Source organism: Rana temporaria, chromosome 11 (genome assembly GCF_905171775.1).
Source record: "Rana temporaria chromosome 11, aRanTem1.1, whole genome shotgun sequence".
In the NCBI taxonomy this organism is placed as follows: domain Eukaryota; kingdom Metazoa; phylum Chordata; class Amphibia; order Anura; family Ranidae; genus Rana; species Rana temporaria.
In genome coordinates, this window is record NC_053499.1 from 75809427 (window position 1) to 75831655 (window position 22229).

The window sequence follows — 22229 nt, forward strand, 5'->3', positions numbered from 1 at the left end:
CATTTGGGAGATCTGCACCATGACTAGGGCAGCAACACAAAACAGTAAGACAGAGGGCAATATCTGCAAGTCCTTTGCCAAGGTTCGATCCTGGAAGATAGGATCCTGCCGGTTGTCCATTGCCCTAGTCCAATTAGGTGAGGCAAATAGAAATAACAGCAAAAGCCAATGGCAGAGCTGGGTCTGCAAGGTTAAAGGATAAGTTCACCTGTGGAATATGTTACATATTCCACCCATATTTAGGGTGGAACATAAAGCATGTTCCTGTCTTCTCTCCCCATGATCCCCCCTCCCTGTGACAGTGGGTGCAGGGGATCTTCTCCCTGAACCCACTGATCCCCTGCACCCACTGTCACAATCAAAAAAAAGAAAACGGCTCGAGAGCTCAGCCCCATAAATTCTGGCAGCTGGTGCGAGGATAAGTTCTGTGAATGAATAAATGACCTACAAGCAACGTCGGCCTTTGTGGCTGAATGCTTATAGTTCTTGATGAACTGCAAGGGCACTGATGAGCACTCTCGTAGTCCATTAGTTAAAACATGATGCTGTGAAATATTATTTGTTCCAGGATACCTGTATCATCTTGGATTTATTATACTTCGCAAATACCCATAATTATTTTTGGGTTGATTTCCTTTATTGGGATTTTTTTACATACATCGTTAATAATACATGTAGTAATTCGGCAGATGTTCCAACCGGAGCATAAGGTCAATTCAACTTGTGTAACATATTTAGAACAAGTAGCAAATTAGTCAAGTTCAAACTAGGTAGTAGGGATAAGTTACACCTGAAGGTATTAATGGAAATGGCTCCAGAAGGGGTATAGGAGTTAGCGGGGGGAACCAGCTTATCAATCAAAACACAGTAAAACATGGTCAAGTTCTTTCTTTCTACCATTTTCTCCATCTCATAGTGTAGTTTTCCACTGTCTAGTGATATTTAGCTTTGCTGCAACTAACAGATGCATTACTACTCTTGATCTGGGCAGAAATATTTCTATACCTAAGTGGAGTAGGGCTAATTCCAGAGAGGGTTTCGAAGGTATTTGTGATATAGATGAGATTAGGGAGACGATTTGTCTCCAGAAGGAGCTGAGGGATCTGCAAAATCAAAGAAGGTGTGTTATAGTACCCACACTGCCTCAAACCCTCCAACAGGTGTTAGGCGAGTTTGGGTATATTTTTGATAACCTGCGGGGTGTTAAATACCACCTATGCACAGTTTTATGATAGTTTTCCCAGTGGTTACAGCAGTGGGATGCTGCATGGGTGGTTTTGAAAGCCTTTTGCCACATAGTGGGTGTCGTCTTAACATTTAGTTCTGCTTCCCATTTTGAAAGGGTGGTTATTTGGGAGTATGGTCTTTGAACATTTAGAGCCTTGTACAATGTGGAGATACCAGGTTTTGGATATGTGGGTTGGGAGTAAAATATGTGGAATGCTGTAGGTATAAGGACTGTAGAAGGGAGTTTAGAGGTTTTAAGGTAGTGGCTTATAATTGTAGGTCTCAGAGATAGGTAGGCTGAATTGGTTTTGGAGGGCACTAAATGTTTTTATTGATTGCTGGGATCTGAGGTCGCTTAAGGAATTGATCCCATATGTATGCCAGTGGTTGATTTTAAAACTTGAAATTAAGCTAACACTCTGATACGGATGGGGTAGGCGTGTAATGGTTGGTTAGGAGTGGTAGTAAGGGTATGTTTTTTCCAGGCCAAAAGTGACGCTCTGACTGCCGGGGAGAGGGGTACCATAGGTGGAGAGGATCCTGCCGCAATGAGAAGGAGGGTATCTAGTAGTTTATTAGTAGTAAGGTGGAAAGATTTCATATTTGACCAAGTTTTGTTGGGGGAAGGATGCCACCAATAGGACATTTGGTCTAGGATAGCTGCATAGTAATAGGTACCTATGTTGGGTAGCCCAACTCTACCATTTGTTGTGGCGTCTCGTTAGTATATGGTAAGCAGATCTTAGTGGTTTGTTATCCCATACAAATCTTGTGATTTGTCTTTGTATTGAGGAGAGAAAGGCATGAGGGATCAGTAGTACTACTGTCCAGAAGAGGTATACAAATTTGGGTAGGATGATCATCTTGAAAGAGGCTGTCATGTACCAAGTGTGACCAGAACTGTGTGGCTAGCAGCAGAGGAACACCAAACACATATAAGTGAAAATATAATGATTTATTTAGGTAAGTGAAAAATATAAATACAACCATCTCCAATATGACACAGTGCAACAAACCAACCAACAGACAGAGACCCACAAATAACAACAGACAAATATGTACAATAAATGGGAAATGCCAGAATCATAAACAATAGCCAGGCCAGGGTCATACACAGCAGATCTGCAGATGGACAAAGGGATATTCCAGAAACATAAACGTTAGCCAGGCCAAGGTCATACACAGGGAGATCAGCAGATGGGGTAAGGAACACAGGACAGGGAGAGGATGGATGGTCAGGACAGGGAGAGGATGGATGGTCAGGACAGGGAGGCAGATTTCAGGAACAGGTTGGGATAATCAGGCAGCAGGTACAGATCAGGGCACAAGGACGATACCAGGCCAAGTTATGTTTGCATTTGTCGGGTATTTATAGGAATTCCTTGAATTGGCCTCAAGTCACACCTGAGCGCAAAATGTGCTGTCTGTCCCACACTGCCAGGATCCATCCGCTGGTGGACGGCAGTACTGCAGCCCAAGGATGACATAACACCAGCAGGGAGAAGTTCCCCTGACAGTTCAAAACTGCCAGGACACACCTGCTGGTGGACCTCAGTACTGCATGCCAAATGATAGATATTGCCAGCAGATGGAACCTTTCCAGACAGAGGCTATTCTACCCATTTTGGTTAGACCAGAAACTCTGAGATGTTTAAGTAATTGAGGAAGTTGTTTTTGAAAAGTTATGCAATTCAGATCATAAAGTTGGGTTGCGGGATTAGGACAATTTAATCTCTAGGTATGAGATATCTTGGTCAGCCCAAGTATAAGGGAGGTTCTTTTTTAAAAGAGATTCTTGCTTGTCAGAGAGGTTTAGCGGGAGGATTAGGGATTTGTTGGAGTTCAGTTTGTAAAGGGATACTGAGCTAAATTGGTGGAGAATTTCCTGAATCGCCTGAAGGGATTGATCTGGGTTGGAGATCATAAGAATAATGTCATCCGCAAAGAGACTAATTTTATGGTCTATACCATTACATGAAATTCCAGAAATACGTTGGTCTTTTCTAATTTTAGGTGCTAGGGGATCCATTAGGAGGGCAAAAATGATAGCGGATAGAGGACAACCCTGGCGGGCGCCATTGGATATCTCGAAGGGTTTGGATAAAGATCCTCCAGTCAGTCAGCACTCTAGCAGAGGGGTTGGAATATAGAGAAAGCATTGCATCTTGGAACCATCCATGTATGCAGAATTTAGAGAGCACTGCTTTCAAAAATCCCCAGTGCACTCTGTCAAACACCTTCTCTGCATCTAGTGATAGAAGCAGAGAAGGCGTTTGTGTTTGGTTGGTCTGGTGGATTTGATTAGTCGCATCAGGAGCTTGTCTATCGGGTACAAACCCGACTTGATCTGGGTGGACCAAGATTGGGAGGAGGGGCATAAATCTGGATGCTACCACTTTGGCATACAACTTAACGTCAGTGTTAAGGAGAAATACAGGTCTGTAATTAGCTGTGGAGGAAGGGTCCTTGTCGGGCTTAGGGATAGTAGTAATGATCGAACGTAACATATCTAGTGGAAACGAGCCAGTGGAGGCATTCTAATTGAAGAGAGTAGTGAGATGTGGGGAGAGGATGTTGGTAAATAGTTTGAAGTATTCATTGACAAAACTGTCTTCCCCGGGAGATTTATTGGTGGGAAGGGTTTTAATCGCTTTTATAATTTCATCGATTGTGAAGGCTTGCATAGTTGAAGAAGTTGGTCAGGGGTGATGGCTGGGAGGTCAGCTGATGACAGGAATTTTTGGATAAGGAGTTCTGTTGGTTGTGGGGTGGTGGGGTCATTAGCTAGATTATAGAGGGAGAAATAGTAGTCACTTGGGGATTGGTTAGTAAGCATTTAGTAGTAGGGTGGTAAAGGAAAGCAATTTTACATTTGGTTCTTTGAGCCTTAACTTGGCGGTCAAGTAGTGAGCTGGCCTTGTTACCCAACGCATAGAAGTTGGCTTTGCTAATTTTTTATTTTTTTTTGCTTACAAACAGTTTTATTAAGGCAAGTCAGACAGTTTACATGGAAAATATATAACTTGTACATTAATCAGCAATGAGAGTGTTGCACAGAGCTAAAATCTGTGCAAATACAAACAGTTGTCTGTGTAAAGAGCCAATATCCAAAAGTTATGTAATGGTATATCACTCACAATGCTTAATTTTTTAAGATGTCATTGATTAACTATTTTTTAAAACAAAAAAATAAAAATAAAAACTGCTACAAGTGCAACAAGCTATATAAGAAACGCACTGCATCAATTCTTATTCTTAAAAGCAGATGCAGGAGTTACAGAGGGAACAAAGGAATATGAGGTACCGAATGTAAGACCAAGAAAACCAGAACCGGAGGAAAAACCTGAGGATCCGTGGTTTACCGGATCAGGAAGGAGAAGATCTCCAAGAGAAATTGGATAATGTATTTGGCCACATTTTGGGTAAAATAGAAAATTAAAAAAAAAAAATTGAAAAAATCCATCGGGTTAGAAAACAGGCAGAAATGGCAGTGGAAATACCCAGAGACGTGATCGCGAGATTCCATAACTTCTAAGACAAAGAACAGATCTGGCAGAGCCTTAAATCTAATAGGCCAGCTATATACAACAAGGTCAACCTACAGATATTTCCGGACCTCGCTACTGAGACTCTCTCTAGAAGGAGGATACTAAAATCCCTACTTGAACTTTTAAAATGCATAGCATTCAATACTCATGGGGTTTCCCAGCGTGTTTAATTGGGAGGAAGGAGGGTAGGTCCGCAACCTTAAGATTTCCTGAAGAGACAATAAAGTTTTGTAAAAGACTGAATAACCCATTGATAGAGATCCCTGGCTGGAGTGAACCACAAGAGAAGACATCCTACACATCTGAACAACAGACGTGGCACCTCATCTCAAGAAACAAAATAGGAAAATAAATAAATAAATAAATAAACAAACCGAATTGAAAACCATACAGGAAATTAAAGAGGGAATGGAGGGGATGGGCAGAGGGGGGGTAATGTAGGAAAGGGGAAGGATAATGGATCGAGAGTCCACTGATGTGTGAGTTGGGGGGTGAGGGGGCGGCAGGTAGTAAGCGTTAATTGGTAATCGGCGCACAATCTGGGAGTGGTAGGGGTTTGGGGGAGAACCGTAGGGCCAGATGGAGAAGAAGGGCCACGGATCTTCGGGCCTTGGGAAGGCTGTATTCCCCCAATATGAGAGGGAAAGGGGGGGGTGGGGGGAGGGTTTGGGTGGAAAGGTCAGTAATAGGTCACGGTGGGAGGGGGTGGCAGGTGGGTTGGGGGAGGGACAGGGGGTGGAAGAGGTGCGGGAGGGAGGGTGGGTACGGATTGGGGTTCTCTCCGAATTATAAGAAATAGGACACTGGATGTGGCAATGTACCAATGCCTATCAAAAACCTGTCGAAACATTAAAAGAACTACATGACCCAATTAGGATCAAACAGTAAATGGCGGGAGTGGGGAGGGCGATTACCCGGTAGATATTATGGGTACTTTAAAAATACTTTTGTATAATGTACGGGGGCTTAACACTCCCATAAAAAAAGGGGTAATAGTCTGAGAGAACTAAAATATCTCAAAGCGGATGTAGTATTATTACAAGAGACACATATCTCGCAGGATTCAAATCTTAAAATCTGCTCACACGATTACCCGCTATGGTACTATGGGGACTCCCAGACTAAACGTGCGAAGGGAGTCGCCATAGGTTTCGCCAAGGAAGTAAGATTTGTCCCGGGGGAGAGAATAGTAGACCCAGAAGGGTGCTATCTTTTGCTTAGGGGCAAAATAAACAAAGTTGACTATTCCATAGCGAATATCTATGGTCCAAACAAAAATTACATTAAATTCCTTAAGGGGGTTATTGAGATGTTTATGGACTTTAAGAAAGGCGGGGAAATCATGGCCCGGGGACATGAATCTCTGTTTGGACCCAGATGTCGATTGTACGTCACGTGTGCAGCGGGCTGGGAATGCACAATAGAAATCATTTAAAAATAAACTACATCAACATCAATTGATGGATGTTTGGAGAATACAACATCCGAAAATACGTGACTATACATTCCACTCCGCTGTACACGGGATGTACTCAAGAATCAACATATTTTTGGTGGACCATAGATCACTGGATGCAGTGACAAGTTCTGATATAGGAATAGTTACCTTGTCGGATCATGCTCCTGTATCAATTAACTTAAAAATAGAGGGAGCACAAAAGAGAAATATTATCTGGAGATTTAATGAAGATCTAATACAAGATGAAGAGGTCGCAGACAGGATTAAAAAGGAATTAGAGCTTTAAAACAAACAGCTCAGAACATATGTCAGAATCACTAGTATGGGAGGCTCACAAGGCCTAAATTAGGGGTATACTGATTGCAATAGGAACAGCGAAAAAATAAGAACACAGGAGGAAATGTGATGAGTTACATAAAACAATCTTTGTTCTTGAACAGAGCCACAAACAAACAGGCGATCATGAAGCTGAACGTATTGTTATTCTAAAAAGAGAGGAATTAAGAGATCTTGATGAACAAGAAAACAGAGCAGCTTCCCACAGATTTAAGAAAGAGAGGTACCAATGGGGTGACCTGTCGGGAAAATATCTAGCCAAAATGTTAACTACTTAAGACCTGAACCAATATGCAGCTAAAGGACCAAAGGTACTGCACTGCTTTAACTGGTAATTGCGCGGTGTTGTACCGAAACAAAATTTGCGTCCTTTTCTTCCCACAAGTAGAGATTTCTTTTGATGGTATTTGATTGCCTCTGCCATTTTAATTTTTTGCGATATAAACGGAAAAAGACCGAAAATTAAAAATATATATATATTTTCTAGTTTTTGTTATAAGAAAAATCAAATAAACTAAATTTTAGTCAAACATTTAGGCCAAAATGTATTCAGCCACATGTCTTTAGTAAAAAAAAAAAAAAAAAAAACGCAATAAACGTATATTATTGGTTTTCGCAAAAGTTATAGCGTCTATAAACTAGGGTACATTTTCTGGAATTTACACAGCTTTTAATTCATGACTGTCTATCTCATTTCTAGAGTTGCTAAAATGGCAGGGCAGTACAACCCCCCCCCCCCAAATGACCCCAAGGAAACTGCTGAGAGGCATGTTGAGTCCATTGAATATTTTTTTTTTGTCCCAAGTGATTGAATAATGACAAATTTTTATTTTTTTTAAAAAGTTGTCACTAAATGATATATTGCTCACACATGCCATGGTTATATGTGGAATTGCACCACAAAATACATTCTGCTGCTTCTCCTGAGTACGGGGATACCACATGTGTGGGACTTTTTGGGAGCCTAGCCGCATACGGGACCCCGAAAACCAAGCACTGCCTTCAAGATTTCGAAGGGCATACATTTTTGATTTCACTCCTCACGACTTATCACAGTTTCGAAGGCCATAAAATGCCAAAATAGCATAAACCCCCCCCAAATGACCCCATTTCATTTTGGAAAGTAGTTACCCCAAGCTATTTGCTGAGAGGCATAGTGAGTATTTTACAGCTCTCATTTGTTTTTAAAAATGAAGAAAGCAAATAAAAATTTTTTTTTTTTTCTTTTTTAAATTTTTAAAACTTTGTGACAAAAATCGAGATCTGCAAAATACTTACCATACCTCTCAGCAAATAGCTTGTGGTGTCTACTTTCCAAAATTGGGTCATTTGGGGGGGTTTTGTGCCATCTGGGCATTCCATGGCCTCTGAAACTGTGATAGGTAGAGATGAGTGAAATCAAAAATGTACACCCTTAGAAAGCCTGAAGGCGGTGATTGGTTTTTGGGGTCCCGTACGCGGCTAGGCTCCCAAAAAGTTTCACACATGTGGTATCCCCGTACTCAGGAGAAGCAGCAGAATGTATTTTGGGGTGCAATTCCACATGTGCCCATGGCATGTTTAAGCAATAGATCATTTAGTGACAACTTTGCGCAAAAAAATATATATTTTTCCCCGAAACTTGTATCAAAATACAAAATATTCCATGGACTCGAGATGCCTCTCAGCAAATAGCTTGGGGTGTCTACTTTCCAAAATGGGGTCATTTGGGGGGGTTTTGAATTGTCCTGGCATTTTATGCACAACATTTAGAAGCTTATGTCATACATCACCCACTCTTCTAACCACTTGAACACAAAGGGCCTGATTTACTAAGCTATGTGCGCTGCGCTGGTTCATGCATTAATTAGTACTCCGGGTGGAGGCTTAATCAGGCGCATGAACCAGCGTAGCAGCCGGCGCATTGAAACTAATATGTAAAGCCGCGCCGAACTCCCTATAGAAGTCTATGGGAGAAATCAAAAGTGTTCATTTTAAAGGCTAATCTGCAAGTTTTGTCCTAAAAAGTGTTTGGGGACCTCAGTCCTGCCCCAGGGAACATGTATCAATGATTTTTTTATTTTTTAAAACGGCCGTTTTTTCGGGAGCAGTGAAATTAATAATTCTTAAAGTGAAACAATAAAAGTGAAATATTCCTTTAAATTTCGTACCTAGGGGGGGTGTAATGTCAGCATGTGAAATAGCGCATTTTTCCCGCACTTAGAACTCCCCCTGCACAAAGTGACATTCTGAAGGAAAAAAGTCATTTAAAAATTCACACGCGGCTATAATGAATTGTCGGCTCTGACAATTCTAAAGGGATTCATTCATAAAACAAACAAAAAAATGTGTAGGGGTTCCCCCAAATTAAATTACCAGGCCCTTCAGGTCTGGAATGGATATTAAGGGGAACCCCGCCGTAAAAACAAAAAAAAAAAAAGACGTGCGGTTCCCGGCAAATATCCATTCCAGACCCTTCAGGTCTGGTGTGGATTTTAAGGGGAACTCCACCCCAAATTGAAAAAAAAAATGGCGTGGAGTCCCCCTAAAAATCCATACCAGACCCTTATCCGAGCACGTTGACCTGGCCGGCCGCAGAAAAGAGGGGGGGACAGAGTGCGGCCCCCCCTCTCTCCTGAACCGCACCAGGCCACATGCCCTCAACATGGGGAGGATGTCCCCATGTTGATGGGGACAAGGGTCTCATCCCCACAACCCTTGCCCGGTGGTTGTGGGGGTATGCGGGCGGGAGGTTTATCAGAATCTGGAAGACCCCTTTAACAAAGGGGACCCCCAGATCCTGACCCCCCCCCTGTGTGAAATGGTAATGGGGTACATTGTACCTCTACCATTTCACCCCAAAAAAAATGTCAAAGTGATAAAAATGACAGTAGCCGGTTTTTGACAAATCTTTTAATAAAGTCTTCTTTTCTTCTTTCCTTCGGGGTTCTTCCGCTGCTTCATTCTTCTCGTCCACATCTTGCCCGACGTCTTCTTCTATCTTCTCCGTCCGTCCTTCCGCCTTCTGGTCCCGCATCTTGCCCGTTGTCTTGTCCTGTCGCCTCCTCGTCCGCATCTTGGGTCTTCTGCGGTCTTCTTCTCGGTCCGCCGCCTTCTCGTCCCCTGCGTTTGAATTGTAATTGGCCGCCGTTTTCCCGCTCCTGGGACCCGCCCCCCTCTGACGCCACAAGTAAACTCCTTAGAAGGTCATGTGCGTCAGAGGGGGGCGGGGTCACATGAGTGTGACACGGCGGGAACTTCTTCTCCGGGCGGCGCGATTGAAATTGAATTCCCCCGCTGTGTGACGCTCTGCGACCCCGCCCCCCTCTGACGCACATGACCTTCTAAGGAGTTTACTTGTGGCGTCAGAGGGGGGCGGGTCCCAGGAGCGGGAACACGGCGGCCAATTACAATTCAAACGCAGGGGACGAGAAGGCGGCGGACCGAGAAGAAGACCGCAGAAGACCCAAGATGCGGACGAGGAGGCGACAGGACAAGACAACGGGCAAGATGCGGGACCAGAAGGCGGAAGGACGGACGGAGAAGATAGAAGAAGACGTCGGGCAAGATGTGGACGAGAAGAATGAAGCAGCGGAAGAACCCCGAAGGAAAGAAGAAAAGAAGACTTTATTAAAAGATTTGTCAAAAACCGGCTACTGTCATTTTTATCACTTTGACATTTTTTTTGGGGTGAAATGGTAGAGGTACAATGTACCCCATTACCATTTCACACAGGGGGGGGGTCAGGATCTGGGGGTCCCCTTTGTTAAAGGGGTCTTCCAGATTCTGATAAACCTCCCGCCCGCATACCCCCACAACCACCGGGCAAGGGTTGTGGGGATGAGACCCTTGTCCCCATCAACATGGGGACATCCTCCCCATGTTGAGGGCATGTGGCCTGGTGCGGTTCAGGAGAGGGGGGGGGCCGCACTCTGTCCCCCCCTCTTTTCTGCGGCCGGCCAGGTCAACGTGCTCGGATAAGGGTCTGGTGTGGATTTTTAGGGGGACTCCACGCCATTTTTTTTTTCAATTTGGGGTGGAGTTCCCCTTAAAATCCACACCAGACCTGAAGGGTCTGGAATGGATATTTGCCGGGAACCGCACGTCTTTTTTTTTGGGGGTTTTTACGGCGGGGTTCCCCTTAATATCCATTCCAGACCTGAAGGGCCTGGTAATTTAATTTGGAGGGACCCCCTTTTTTTTTTTTTTTTTTTTAATGAGCAATGCCTCTATTCTTTATAGCCATGAGTACTTTAACCACTTGCCCACCGGGTTAATTCTGGCACTTCTCTCCTTCATGTGAAAATCACAATTTTTTGGCTAGAAAATTAATCAGAACCCCCAAACATTATATATTTTTTTTTAGCAGACATCCTAGGGAATAAAATGGCAGTCATTGCAATACTTTTTGTCACACCGTATTTGCGCAGCGGTCTTACAAGCGCACTTTTTTTGGATAAAAATCACTTTTTTGAATTAAAAAATAGGACAACAATACATTTTGCCCAATTTTTTTCTATATTGTGAAAGATAATGTTACGCCGAGTAAAATGATACCCAACATGTCACGCTTAAAAATTGCGCCCGCTCGTGGCATGGCGTCAAACTTTTACCCTTTAAAAAACTCGATAGGCGACGTTTAAAAAATTCTACAGGTTGCATTTTTTGAGTTGCAGAGTAGGTCTAGGGCTAGAATTATTGCTCTCACTCTAACGATCGCGGCGATACCTCACTTGTGTGGTTTGAATACTGTTTTCATATGCGGGCGCTACTCGCGTATGCGTTTGCTTCTGTGCGCGAGCTCGTCGCGACGGGGCGCTTTAAATTTTTTTTTTGGGGTTTTCTTATTTATTTTTATTTAGTTTTATAATGTTTTACACTGAAATAAAAAAATAAAAAAAAAATGATCAGTTTTCTTCCTATTACAAGGAATGTAAACATCCCTTGTAATAGGACTAGTGTGTGACAGGTCCTCTTTATGGAGAGAGGCGGGGTCAATAAGGCTGGAAAGCATGGTATTGAAAAAAAAAAAAAAAGATCTCATGCTTTCAGCTGCAATCATGTTCGTTCACCACAGTGGTGTAGTGTATAGCACTTTGACCTAGCAGCAAAAGAGTCGTTGGTTCGAATCCCGCCCGTGACAGCATCTGCATGGAGTTTGCATGTTCTCCCTGTGCCTGCGTGGGTTTCCTCCCACAATATAAAAACACGCTGTAAATCGGATCCGGTCTAAATAAGCCCTAATATGCAGTAGTATATTAAGGTTTGGTTCTGCCCTAGGCCTGACTACATATCTGCACCTCCTAATAGAAAAATGACCAACCCCTTCCTGTCAAGGTCACACCCTGTTTTTGTATAACCCCGCCCAGTAATTTTCAGGGGACCCACACACTAGTTCTGGGGGGGCACTGGATTCCCTTAACCACTTCCATACCAGGCACTTACGCACCTTCCCGCCCAAGCCAATTTTCAGCTTTCAACACTGTCGCACTTTGAATGGCAATTGCGCGGTCATACAACACTGTACCCAAACAAAATTGGCGTCCTTTTTTCCCCACAAATAGAGCTTTCTTTTGTTGTTATTTGATCACCTCTGCGTTTTTTTTTTGCGCAACAACTAAAAAAAGACTGCAAATTTTGAAACAAAAAAACCTTTTTCTTTTTTTAGGTTAATTTTTTTGTAAATAAGTTTTTCTCTTTCAATTACGGGCACTGATATGGCGGCACTGATGGGCCCCGATGAGATGGCACTGATGGACATCGATGAGGTAGTACTGACGGCACAGATGAGGTGGCATTGATTGGCGGCGCTGCTATGCGGCACTGATGGGCACTCATAGGCGGCACTGATGGGCACTCATGGGCGGCACAGATGGGCGGCACTTATGGGTGGCACTGATGGATACTTATGGGCGGCACTTATGGGTGGCACTGATGGATACTTATGGGTGGCACAGGTGGGCACTGATAGGTGGGCACTGTGCATGGATGGGCACTGTGGGGTGGCACTGATTTTCCCAGTCAGTGCCCATTTGTGGGCACTGATTGGCATCTTTTTTCTTATTTTTTAATGCTTTTTGTTTTTTTGTTCTATATTTTTTTTGTTTTTGCACACCCTGGTGGTCCAGGGTGGGCATCCCTGGTGGTCCAGTGTGGTGATCCGAGGGGGGGCTGCGCTGATAAACAATCAGCGCGAACGCCCCCTGTCAGGAGAGCCGCCGATCGGCTCTCCTATACTGGCGTCTGTAAGACGCGAGTGAGGAAGAGCCATCGATGGCTCTTCCTGTTTACATCGTGATCAGCCGTGATTGGACACGGCTGATCACGTGGTAAAGAGTCTCCGTCTCCGTGAGAGACTCTTTACCGAGATCGGAGATGCAGGGTGTCAGACTGACACCCCGCATCACCGATCGCCGCGCTGCGTGCCCCCACAGGCGCGTGCGGCATGAAATCCTGCAGGACGTCCTGTCAGGATTGTGTAACCACTTCCCGGACGTAAATCGGCCATAGGCTGGGCGGGAAGTGGTTAATTTGCATAGTTTTTCTCTCACTTCCTGTTTGGCTATGGGGCAGGAAGTGAAGGCAAATCTCCCCAATTGGACACAGATAATACAAAATAAACTGACAGGGCCTATAACCCTCCCTCACTCTATCCAAAATGAAAGAAAATAAAACTTGTTGATTATAGTTCTTGTCAGGGGTGGACTGACCATTGAGTCACTTGGGCACTGCCCGAGGGCCCCATGCCACTAGGGGGCCCCATCCGGGTTGCCAGGCTCAGTAAAACCAGGGACAGTATGTAAAAATCTGTTTTTTTTTTAGATCTGTCCCTGATATGTCCGAAAATGACATGCTTTTAATGTGAATATCCCAAGATTTTAGCTGCCCGCCTCTGCACTACCTCCTGGCGTGGTGGTCATCTGTAAGCCAGAGGGGCCCCATAATCTTCTATTGCCCGGGGGCCCCATGAGTTGTCAGTCCGCCCCTGGTTCTAGTTTAAGCACAAATTTCATAGAGTTTTATTGAGAGCCCTAAGAAAATATAACCATGCCAATAGGCCAGGATAGAGCGTTGCTAATATGTAGGAATGTGTGTGTTAGAGCACCCCACCCAATGTTAACTAAAAAATTATTAATTTGCAAATAAGTATTATCTGCTCATTTTTTGGGGGATGTCTGCACCCCTGATAGTGACAACATTTGTGAGGTGTCTTCACCCTTTCTAATTCATTCACTTCCTGTCACATAGCCAAACAGGAAGTGAGGGTAAAACCTTACTAATATATTTTCTTGTGGACACAGAGATCAATCTAAATAGTTTCCCATTATGTAAATTGCACTCTAGCATTTTGCTGTGTACACCCCAAATTATTAGGGATCTTGGACTTTGGGGTCCATTTACTAAAGGCAAATCCACTCCTACAAGTGCAAAGCAAGGAAGAAAACAAAACAACTTTGCTTCTACAGGATTGGATGTTAAAACCATCAGTGCTTCCTCTCAGATTTTCAGCAACTATGCTTGTACTGCAGAGTGGCTTTGCCTTTACTAAACCCCAAACTAAATAATCATTTGGGGCAGGGATCCTCAAACTACGGCCCTCCAGCTGTTGTAGAACTACACATCCCATGAGGCCTTGTAATGCACTGACATTCACAGACATGACTAGGCATGATGGGAATTGTAGTTCCTGAACAACTGGAGGGCCGTAGTTTGAAGACCCATGATTTGGGGTGTACACAGCAGTGCTGGAGTGCAATTTGCTTAATGGGGACACTAGTTAGATTGACCGGTGTCCCCAAGAAATGACACTGGTAGGGTTTTAACCTCACTTCCTGTTCAGCTGTGTGACAGGAAGTGAAGCCAATTTTAAGAAAAGGGACACAAAGCTCAACACAAAAATAAAAAAACACAAAGCAGGGGTTCTAACACTCACTTGGCTTCCCTCAAACACCCACAATTTGAATAGGATTGCCTTGCGCTAGATTTAAGCACAGTGCTGTAAATCAGCACGTCAAGCCTGTCCACCAATAGCAAACCCCCCCCCCCCCCCCCCCACAGGCCATGTTTGCAGGTTTTCCTTCATCTTGCACATGTGCTTTAAAATAGTCTGGACAGCAATTCTTGATAAGAGAAATCCCCAAAACATGTCCTGTCGGGGGTACTTGAGGGCTGAGGACCACTGCAGAATAAATAAAATACTTACCAGTTTTTGTCTTTAAAGTCAGGGAGAATAAACATGGCAAACATTTCATGATTACACACCAGGAAAGAAGCTTAGACAAAAATCACACATAATTTGTTAGGCCCAAACCTAGTTCAGCTGCAGCTGTCAACATATGTAGCATGAAAAAGTAACAAAAGACAAACTTAACAATTTTAAAGTAATTTTTATTGGTCAACAAAACAAGGAAAGCAAAAAAAGACAAACAAACAAAAATACATTTCAAAATACTAATTAACCATAGCTTTACACATTTTTCATAAAATAAGGCCACATAGACAAATACATCAAAGTGAACATTATTTAAAAATAAACCAAAACCATTGGCAAAATAAAACAAAACCCATGCAACAAACCACATTTGTGTTTAGCAACAGCATTTCTGCCAGCCTGCCCCTTCTGAGGGCAGCTGAGGACTGATCGATCCAAGCTTTTTATAACAGTGCTAGTAATGAAGCAATTGAAATCACATGAACAAATTGCAGTCTCTAGTTTGGGTGAGCTTGTAATTGGGCACACCTGCAATTAACCCAAACCACGCTCTATGAGCATCCAATGAGTGTTTTTCACCTTTTAAAAAGAAAGGATATTTTTTTTCTAAGTGTTTGAGCATGCTCAGTTCATCACACATGTAGGAACCAAGCTGCAATGGAATGAGAGCTTTTTTTTTTTGTTTCCCCTGATCTGATGCTTTCCAGCCTGAAGGGGAGGTGTTAAAGACAGAAGTAAACACGCACATTTAATAATCTATTTGTGTGAAAAAAAAGGTTGCCAATTTTGTTTGGGAGCCACGTCGCACGACTGCGCAATTGTCAGTTAAAGCGACGCCGCGCCGAATCACAAAAACTTGCCCGGTCATTGACCAGAAATATGGTCCGGGCTCAAGTGGTTAAAAATTAACAAAACACAAAAGTGAGCCCAATTTTTGGGGATAATGTGAAAGATGATGTTACACTGAGTAAATAGATACCTTACATGTCACGCTTTACTATTGGAAACACTCCTGCAATGGGGCCAAAATGAATTCCGTGAATATCCCCATAGGCGACCTTTTATTTTTTTTTCCAGGTTACCAGTTTATAGTTACAAAGAAAGTCTAGTGGTAAAAGTATTGCTCTCGCTCTAACGCACGCGTCAATACCTCACATGTGTGGTTTGAACGATGTTTATATATGTGGGCGGGACTTGCATAAGTCCCGCCCACATATGTAAAAATTATTTTTACTTTTTGCTATAATAAATATCCCCAAAAATATATATTCAAAAAACTAAAAAACCCCTCAGTTTAGGCCGATACGTATTCTACATCTTTTTGGTTCCAAAAAATCGCAAATAGCGTTTAGTGTTTGGTTTTTGCAAAAGGTATAGCGTCTACAAATTTTTTTTTTTTGTTGTTTTAACTAGTTATTGGGGCGATCAGCGATTTTTATCGGTACTGCGACATTATGGCGGACACATCGAACACTTTTTTGGAACCATTGGCATTTTTCTAGCAATCAGTGCTGTAAAAAATGCATTGCTTACTCAAAAAATGCCACTGGCAGGGAAGGGGTTAACACTAGGTGCGAGGGAGGGGTTAAATATGTTCCCTGGGTGTGTTCTAACTGTAGGGGGGGGGGGATGGGACTGACATGTGTAAATGACAGATCGCTGTTCATGAAGGGGAACTCCAGACCCCCCCCAAAAAAAATAAGGTGGGTTCCCTCCAGGTGCATACCAGGCTCTTAGGCTTGGTCTGGAACATAAGGGGTTAAACCGGGGCCCAAAAAAATAGCGTGCCCCCCCCCAAGATCCAAACCAAGCCCTTATCCCAGGCACGCAGTCTGGTCAGACAGGAATGGGGGTGGGGACGAGCGAGCGCCCCCCTCCCTCCTGAGCCATACCAGACCACATGCCCTCAACATGGGGGAGTGTGTGCTGTGGGGGAGGGGGGCACTGCCCCCCCACCCCAAAGCACTCTTGCCCCCATGTCGATAGGGACAAGAGCCTCTTCCCGACAACCCTGGCCGTTGGTTGTCGGGGTATGCGGGCGGAGAGCTTATCAGAATCTGAGAGACCCCTTTAATAAAGGGGTCCCCAGATTCCGGCCCCCCACCCTATGTGAATGAGTATGGGGTACATCGTACCTCTACCCATTCACATGGGGGAAATGTAAAGTAAAAAAAACACACCACACAGAATAAAATATTTTATTAATCTGCTCCGGAGCCCCCCCTTTCTTCTTTAGCTCTCTTAGAAGGGGGGGTTTCTTCTCTCCCGATCTTCCGCCGGGACCCTGGGCTTCGGTGATTGCTGCCGGGGGAGGGCGCCATCCCTCGGTCCTCTCCGGAGCCTTCCGCCGGATGCCCCCACCCCATTTAAGCTCTTTTTCATTAGGGAGGGGCATCCGGACTTCGGGGTCTTCTGCCGGGGGATGGCGCCTATCCCCCGGTCTTTCCGGTGCCTTCCGCCAGGGTTCCGGTCTTCCTGGTCTTCTGCCGGGGGTGCGCCAACTCCCCGGTCTTTTCTCTTCTGTCTTCTCTGCTCCCTCTTCTGCCTGGCTCCCCCGCGGAGCCAGGGCTTTCTTCCGTCTTCTTTCTTCTCTCTTCCTTCTTCTGCCTGTCTCCTCCGGGAGCACAGGGCTTGTCTCCGCTGTCTTCTCCCTTCTCTTCCATTCGATGTTGACACGACGAGGTTCCGCGCTGACATGCCGTGTCAGCGGCGGGCATGGACTTATATAGGGCAATGCCACCATGTGACCTCAACCCATGTGACATCACATTCCCTGGGCATGATGGGAATGTGATGTCACATGGGTTGAGGTCACATGGTGGCATTACCCTATATAAGTCCATGCCCGCCGCTGACACGGCATGTCAGCGCGGAACCTCGTCGTGTCAACATCGAATGGAAGAGAAGGGAGAAGACAGCGGAGACAAGCCCTGTGCTCCCGGAGGAGACAGGCAGAAGAAGGAAGAGAGAAGACGGAAGAAAGCCCTGGCTCCGCGGGGGAGCCAGGCAGAAGAGGGAGCAGAGAAGACAGAAGAGAAAAGACCGGGGAGTTGGCGCACCCCCGGCAGAAGACCAGGAAGACCGGAACCCTGGCGGAAGGCACCGGAAAGACCGGGGGATAGGCGCCATCCCCCGGCAGAAGACCCCGAAGTCCGGATGCCCCTCCCTAATGAAAAAGAGCTTAAATGGGGTGGGGGCATCCGGCGGAAGGCTCCGGAGAGGACCGAGGGATGGCGCCCTCCCCCGGCAGAAATCACCGAAGCCCAGGGTCCCGGCTGAAGATCGGGAGAGAAGAAACCCCCCCTTCTAAGAGAGCTAAAGAAGAAAGGGGGGGCTCCGGAGCAGATTAATAAAATATTTTATTCTGTGTGGTGTTTTTTTTTTACTTTACATTTCCCCCATGTGAATGGGTAGAGGTACGATGTACCCCATACTCATTCACATAGGGTGGGGGGCCGGCATCTGGGGGCCCCCTTATTAAAGGGAGCTCGCAGATTCCGATTAGCCCCGCCCGCATACCCCGACAACCAATGGCAAGGGTTGTCGGGAAGAGGCTCTTGTCCCTATCGACATGGGGGCAAGAGTGCTGTGGGGTGGGGGGGCAGTGCCCCCCTCCCCCACAGCACACACTCCCCCATGTTGAGGGCATGCGGTCTGGTACGGCTCAGGAGGGGGGGGGCCGCTCGCTCGTCCCCTCCCCCATTCCTGTCCGGGCCAGACTGCATGCTTGGGATGAGGGCTTGGTTTGGATCTGGGGGGGACCCCCGCGCCGAATCGGCGCGTGTTTAACCCCTCACGTTCCGGACCAAGCCTAAGAGCCTAATGTAGCCCTGAAGGGGGACCCGCGCCGATTTCAAGTTTGAAATTTGGCGCCGAGTTCCCCTTCAGGGCTGAAAACAGCTCGGAGATTCCCGTGCGCCGCGTCACGCAGCGCATTCACGGGTACGCCGCTTGGTATTTACCAAGATTTTCACGGCGTACTGACAAGGCGCACGGGAATCCCTGACTTTTCTCTCTGCGCATGCCCAGTATGCAAATGAACCTCCCGAGGTTCAGGCGCACTGTGCAAGCGTACGGGGATCTGTTTTCAAAAAACACTTTCCCTTTCAATTCGGCCCGCCAAACACTTCAAAACACATGTCACTTCACTTCCCCTGCATCCCCCCCCCCCCCCCCCTAATAAACTCCCCCCCCAACCCCCGCAATTTATAGTTTAATGTGCCGTGCGCCAGGTCTGTACTGGTGCACAATGCACCCTCTCCTGGGCGCACGGAGCACATTAGTAACTAGGGAAATACACTGCACTAGCAGCGTATTTCTTTAGTAAATGGCCAAACGGCTGCTACTCCTGCTTTTACTCCATGAGTCATGGAGTAAAGGCTTGGTAAATCAGGCCCAAAGCCTTTCTGACACTGTTTGTTTACATAAAAACATTTTTTTTTTGCAAGAAAGTTAAGTTGAACCCCCAAACATTATATAATTTTTTAAAGCAAAGGCCCTACAAAATAAAATGGTGGGTGCTGCATTTTTTTTCCACACAGTATTTGCGCAGCGATTTTTCAAACACATTTTTTTGGGAAAAAAACACTTTTTTTTATTTTAAAGCACTAAAACACACTATATTGGCCAAATTATTGATGAAATAAGAAAGATGATCTTAGGCCGAGTACATGGATACCAAACACGACATACTTTAAAATTGCGCACAAACACGCAGTGGCGACAAACTACATACATTTTTAAAAGCCTTTAAAAGCCTTTACAGGTTACCACAATAGATTTACAGAGGAGGTCTACTGCTAAAATTACTGCCCTCGATCTGCCCTTCGCAGTAATACCTCACATGCATGGTACAATTTCTGTTTACATATGACTCCAGACCGACGCTTGCGTTCGCCTTTGCGCAAGAGCAGGGGGGGGACAGGGATGCTTTTTTTTTTTTTTTTTATTATTTATTTCGCTTTTTTTTTTTTTGTAAACTGTTCCTTCCATTTTATTTATTTTTTACAATTTTTATTGTTCTCTCAGGGAATGTAAATATCCCTTATGATAGCAATAGTTAGTGACAGGTACTCTTTTTTTTTAAATGGATCTTTCATCTGCCCTCAAAGCATCTGACCACACCAAGATCGGTGTGATAAAATGCTTTCCCAATTTCCCAATGGCGCTGTTTAAATCGGGGGGGGGGGGGGCTCTGCTAACGCTGCAGTTATGTGTGTTGTGTTTTGTAAGTGACAGTGATCGATCGATACTGCACTTGGGTGGGTTGGGCTAGGCTGGGCGGAGGGACAAAACGCAGGTGCTAGCGGGTATCTGGGCTGATTCTGCTAACAATGCGTTTTTGGGTACCCAAAATTGCAGGGTACGCTAGTATAGATCTGATCAGATCAGGTATCAATCCGTTCAGATACTATACCACTAAGGGGGGTGTATGCTTTGCGCGTGGGTGTAAGCGTTACTGGCACTAACCTAACGCTGCCTGGGGCGACGCAGACCCTGACTGACGCTAACATTTTATTGATATCACCCGGGTTATATACGGCGGGTGCCCTAATGCTATAAACAGCAAACTAACTAACCAGCGTCAACCGTAACACTTAAACGGTGATCACTGGTGAAAGGGTTAACTAGGGGGCAATCAGGGGGTTAAAACCTTTGTTGGGTAATATATGGGGTACCTGACGCTTTATAAAAAGCTGGCGGCGAACCTAAATAACTAAATAACTAACTGGCTAACCTGCATCACCATTGACACTTATACGGTGATCACTGGTGAACGGGTTAACTCTAGGGGCAATCAGGGGTTAAAACCTTTAGAAAATTTATGGGGGTACCTAACGCTATAAAAATAGAATTTTTGTACTCACCGTAAAATCAATTTCTCTGAGTTCATGGACGGACACAGCAGCCTTTGACCTTAGGGTTATATCCGCTTCCGTCAGGAGAGTTAGGCAGAAATTCGATTTACGTTACGCCGCCGCAACTTAGACGGGCAAGTGCTGTATTCTCAAAGCACTTGCTCCGTAAGTTGCGGCGGCGTAGCGTAAAATCGGCCGGCGTAAGCCCGCCTAATTCAAATGTGGGACAGGGGGGCGTGTTTTATGTTAATCTTCTGTGACCCGACGTGATTGACGTTTTTCACGAACGGCGCATGCGCCGTCCGTGGAAATCTCCCAGTGTGCATTGCTCCTAATACACCGCAAGGACGTATTGGTTTTGACGTGGACGTAAATTACGTCCAGCCCCATTCACGGACGAGTTACGCAAAATTTTCAAATTTCGTCGCGGGAACGACGGCCATACTTAACATTGGTACGCTGCACTTATGCCACCATATAGCAGGGGTAACTATACGCCGGGAAAAGCCTAACGTAAATGGCGTAAATTTACTGCGTCGGCCGGGCGTACGTTCGGGAATTGGCGTATCTTGCTGATTTACATATTTTGATGCGTAAATCAGCATACACGCCCCTAGCGGTCAGCTTAAAAATGCAGTTACGATCCCACGGCGTAAGAGACTTACGCCTGTCGGATCTAACAGATATCTATGCGTAACTGATTCTAGGAATCAGGCGCATAGATACGACCGGCCGGACGCAGAGATACGACGGCGTAACTTTCCTCAGTGCAGCTCCTCCCAGGGTATAATCCACACCCTGCTCTAGCAGCTCCAGTTCGTAACAAGCAGTACAAACAAAAGGAGGGGTGGGTGCTGTGTCCGTCCATGAACTCAGAGAAATGGATTTTACGGTGAGTACAAAAATCCTATTTTCTCTTCCATTCATGGACAGACACAGCAGCCTTTGACCTTAGGGACGTCCCCAAGCAGTGTCAAAAAATTCGAGGGGTGGAAAAACAACACAGCAAACCAGGTTACACCCCAAACAATATATAATAAAAATATATTGCACTAAACTATAAACATAAGTGGAAAAAATGTATATGTATATAAATATGGCCAATGGTGAGGCAGCCAACACAACAATGGAAAAATTGTGAAAAAATTTAGAGAAAAAAGTGCAGCGCCAAAAGAACAAGGTATCCCTGGGCAGGGGAACCTCAAGTAATAAGTGAACGTGATACAAAAAATGGGCCTAGATACCACATCTAGTTCTCAATAATTATATGGATAGTGAAATCTATATAAAAAAGTTCAAATATTTCACTCAAAGGGCCAGAAGTGAACTTGTATCCCACAGTGCATATATAGTGACCAATTACCAAAAGGCATATAGTTCCCAAATGCATTAAACATGAAACTGAAAATTGTGAATAAATATATATAAAACAATCAGTGCCACCATAAGGTGAAATATATAGTCCAAATTTCAACACATAAATGGAATGTTGTTAATCCCATAGATGGAGAAGGCGTTGTCTCCTCTGTTGTCCCAATTAGACACACAAGAATTGTGTTTGTATTCTCCTAGATTCCAATATCACCACATCTCCCAGGGAATAATCATTA

General features: G+C 44.9%; 1 protein-coding gene across 3 annotated transcripts in view; it reads right to left on the reverse strand.

The window, feature by feature from the left end:
* The window catches only part of RPGRIP1L (RPGRIP1 like), a 361700-nt gene that overhangs the window by 130436 nt on the left and 209035 nt on the right, over positions 1 to 22229 (reverse strand). The window lies entirely within an intron of this gene.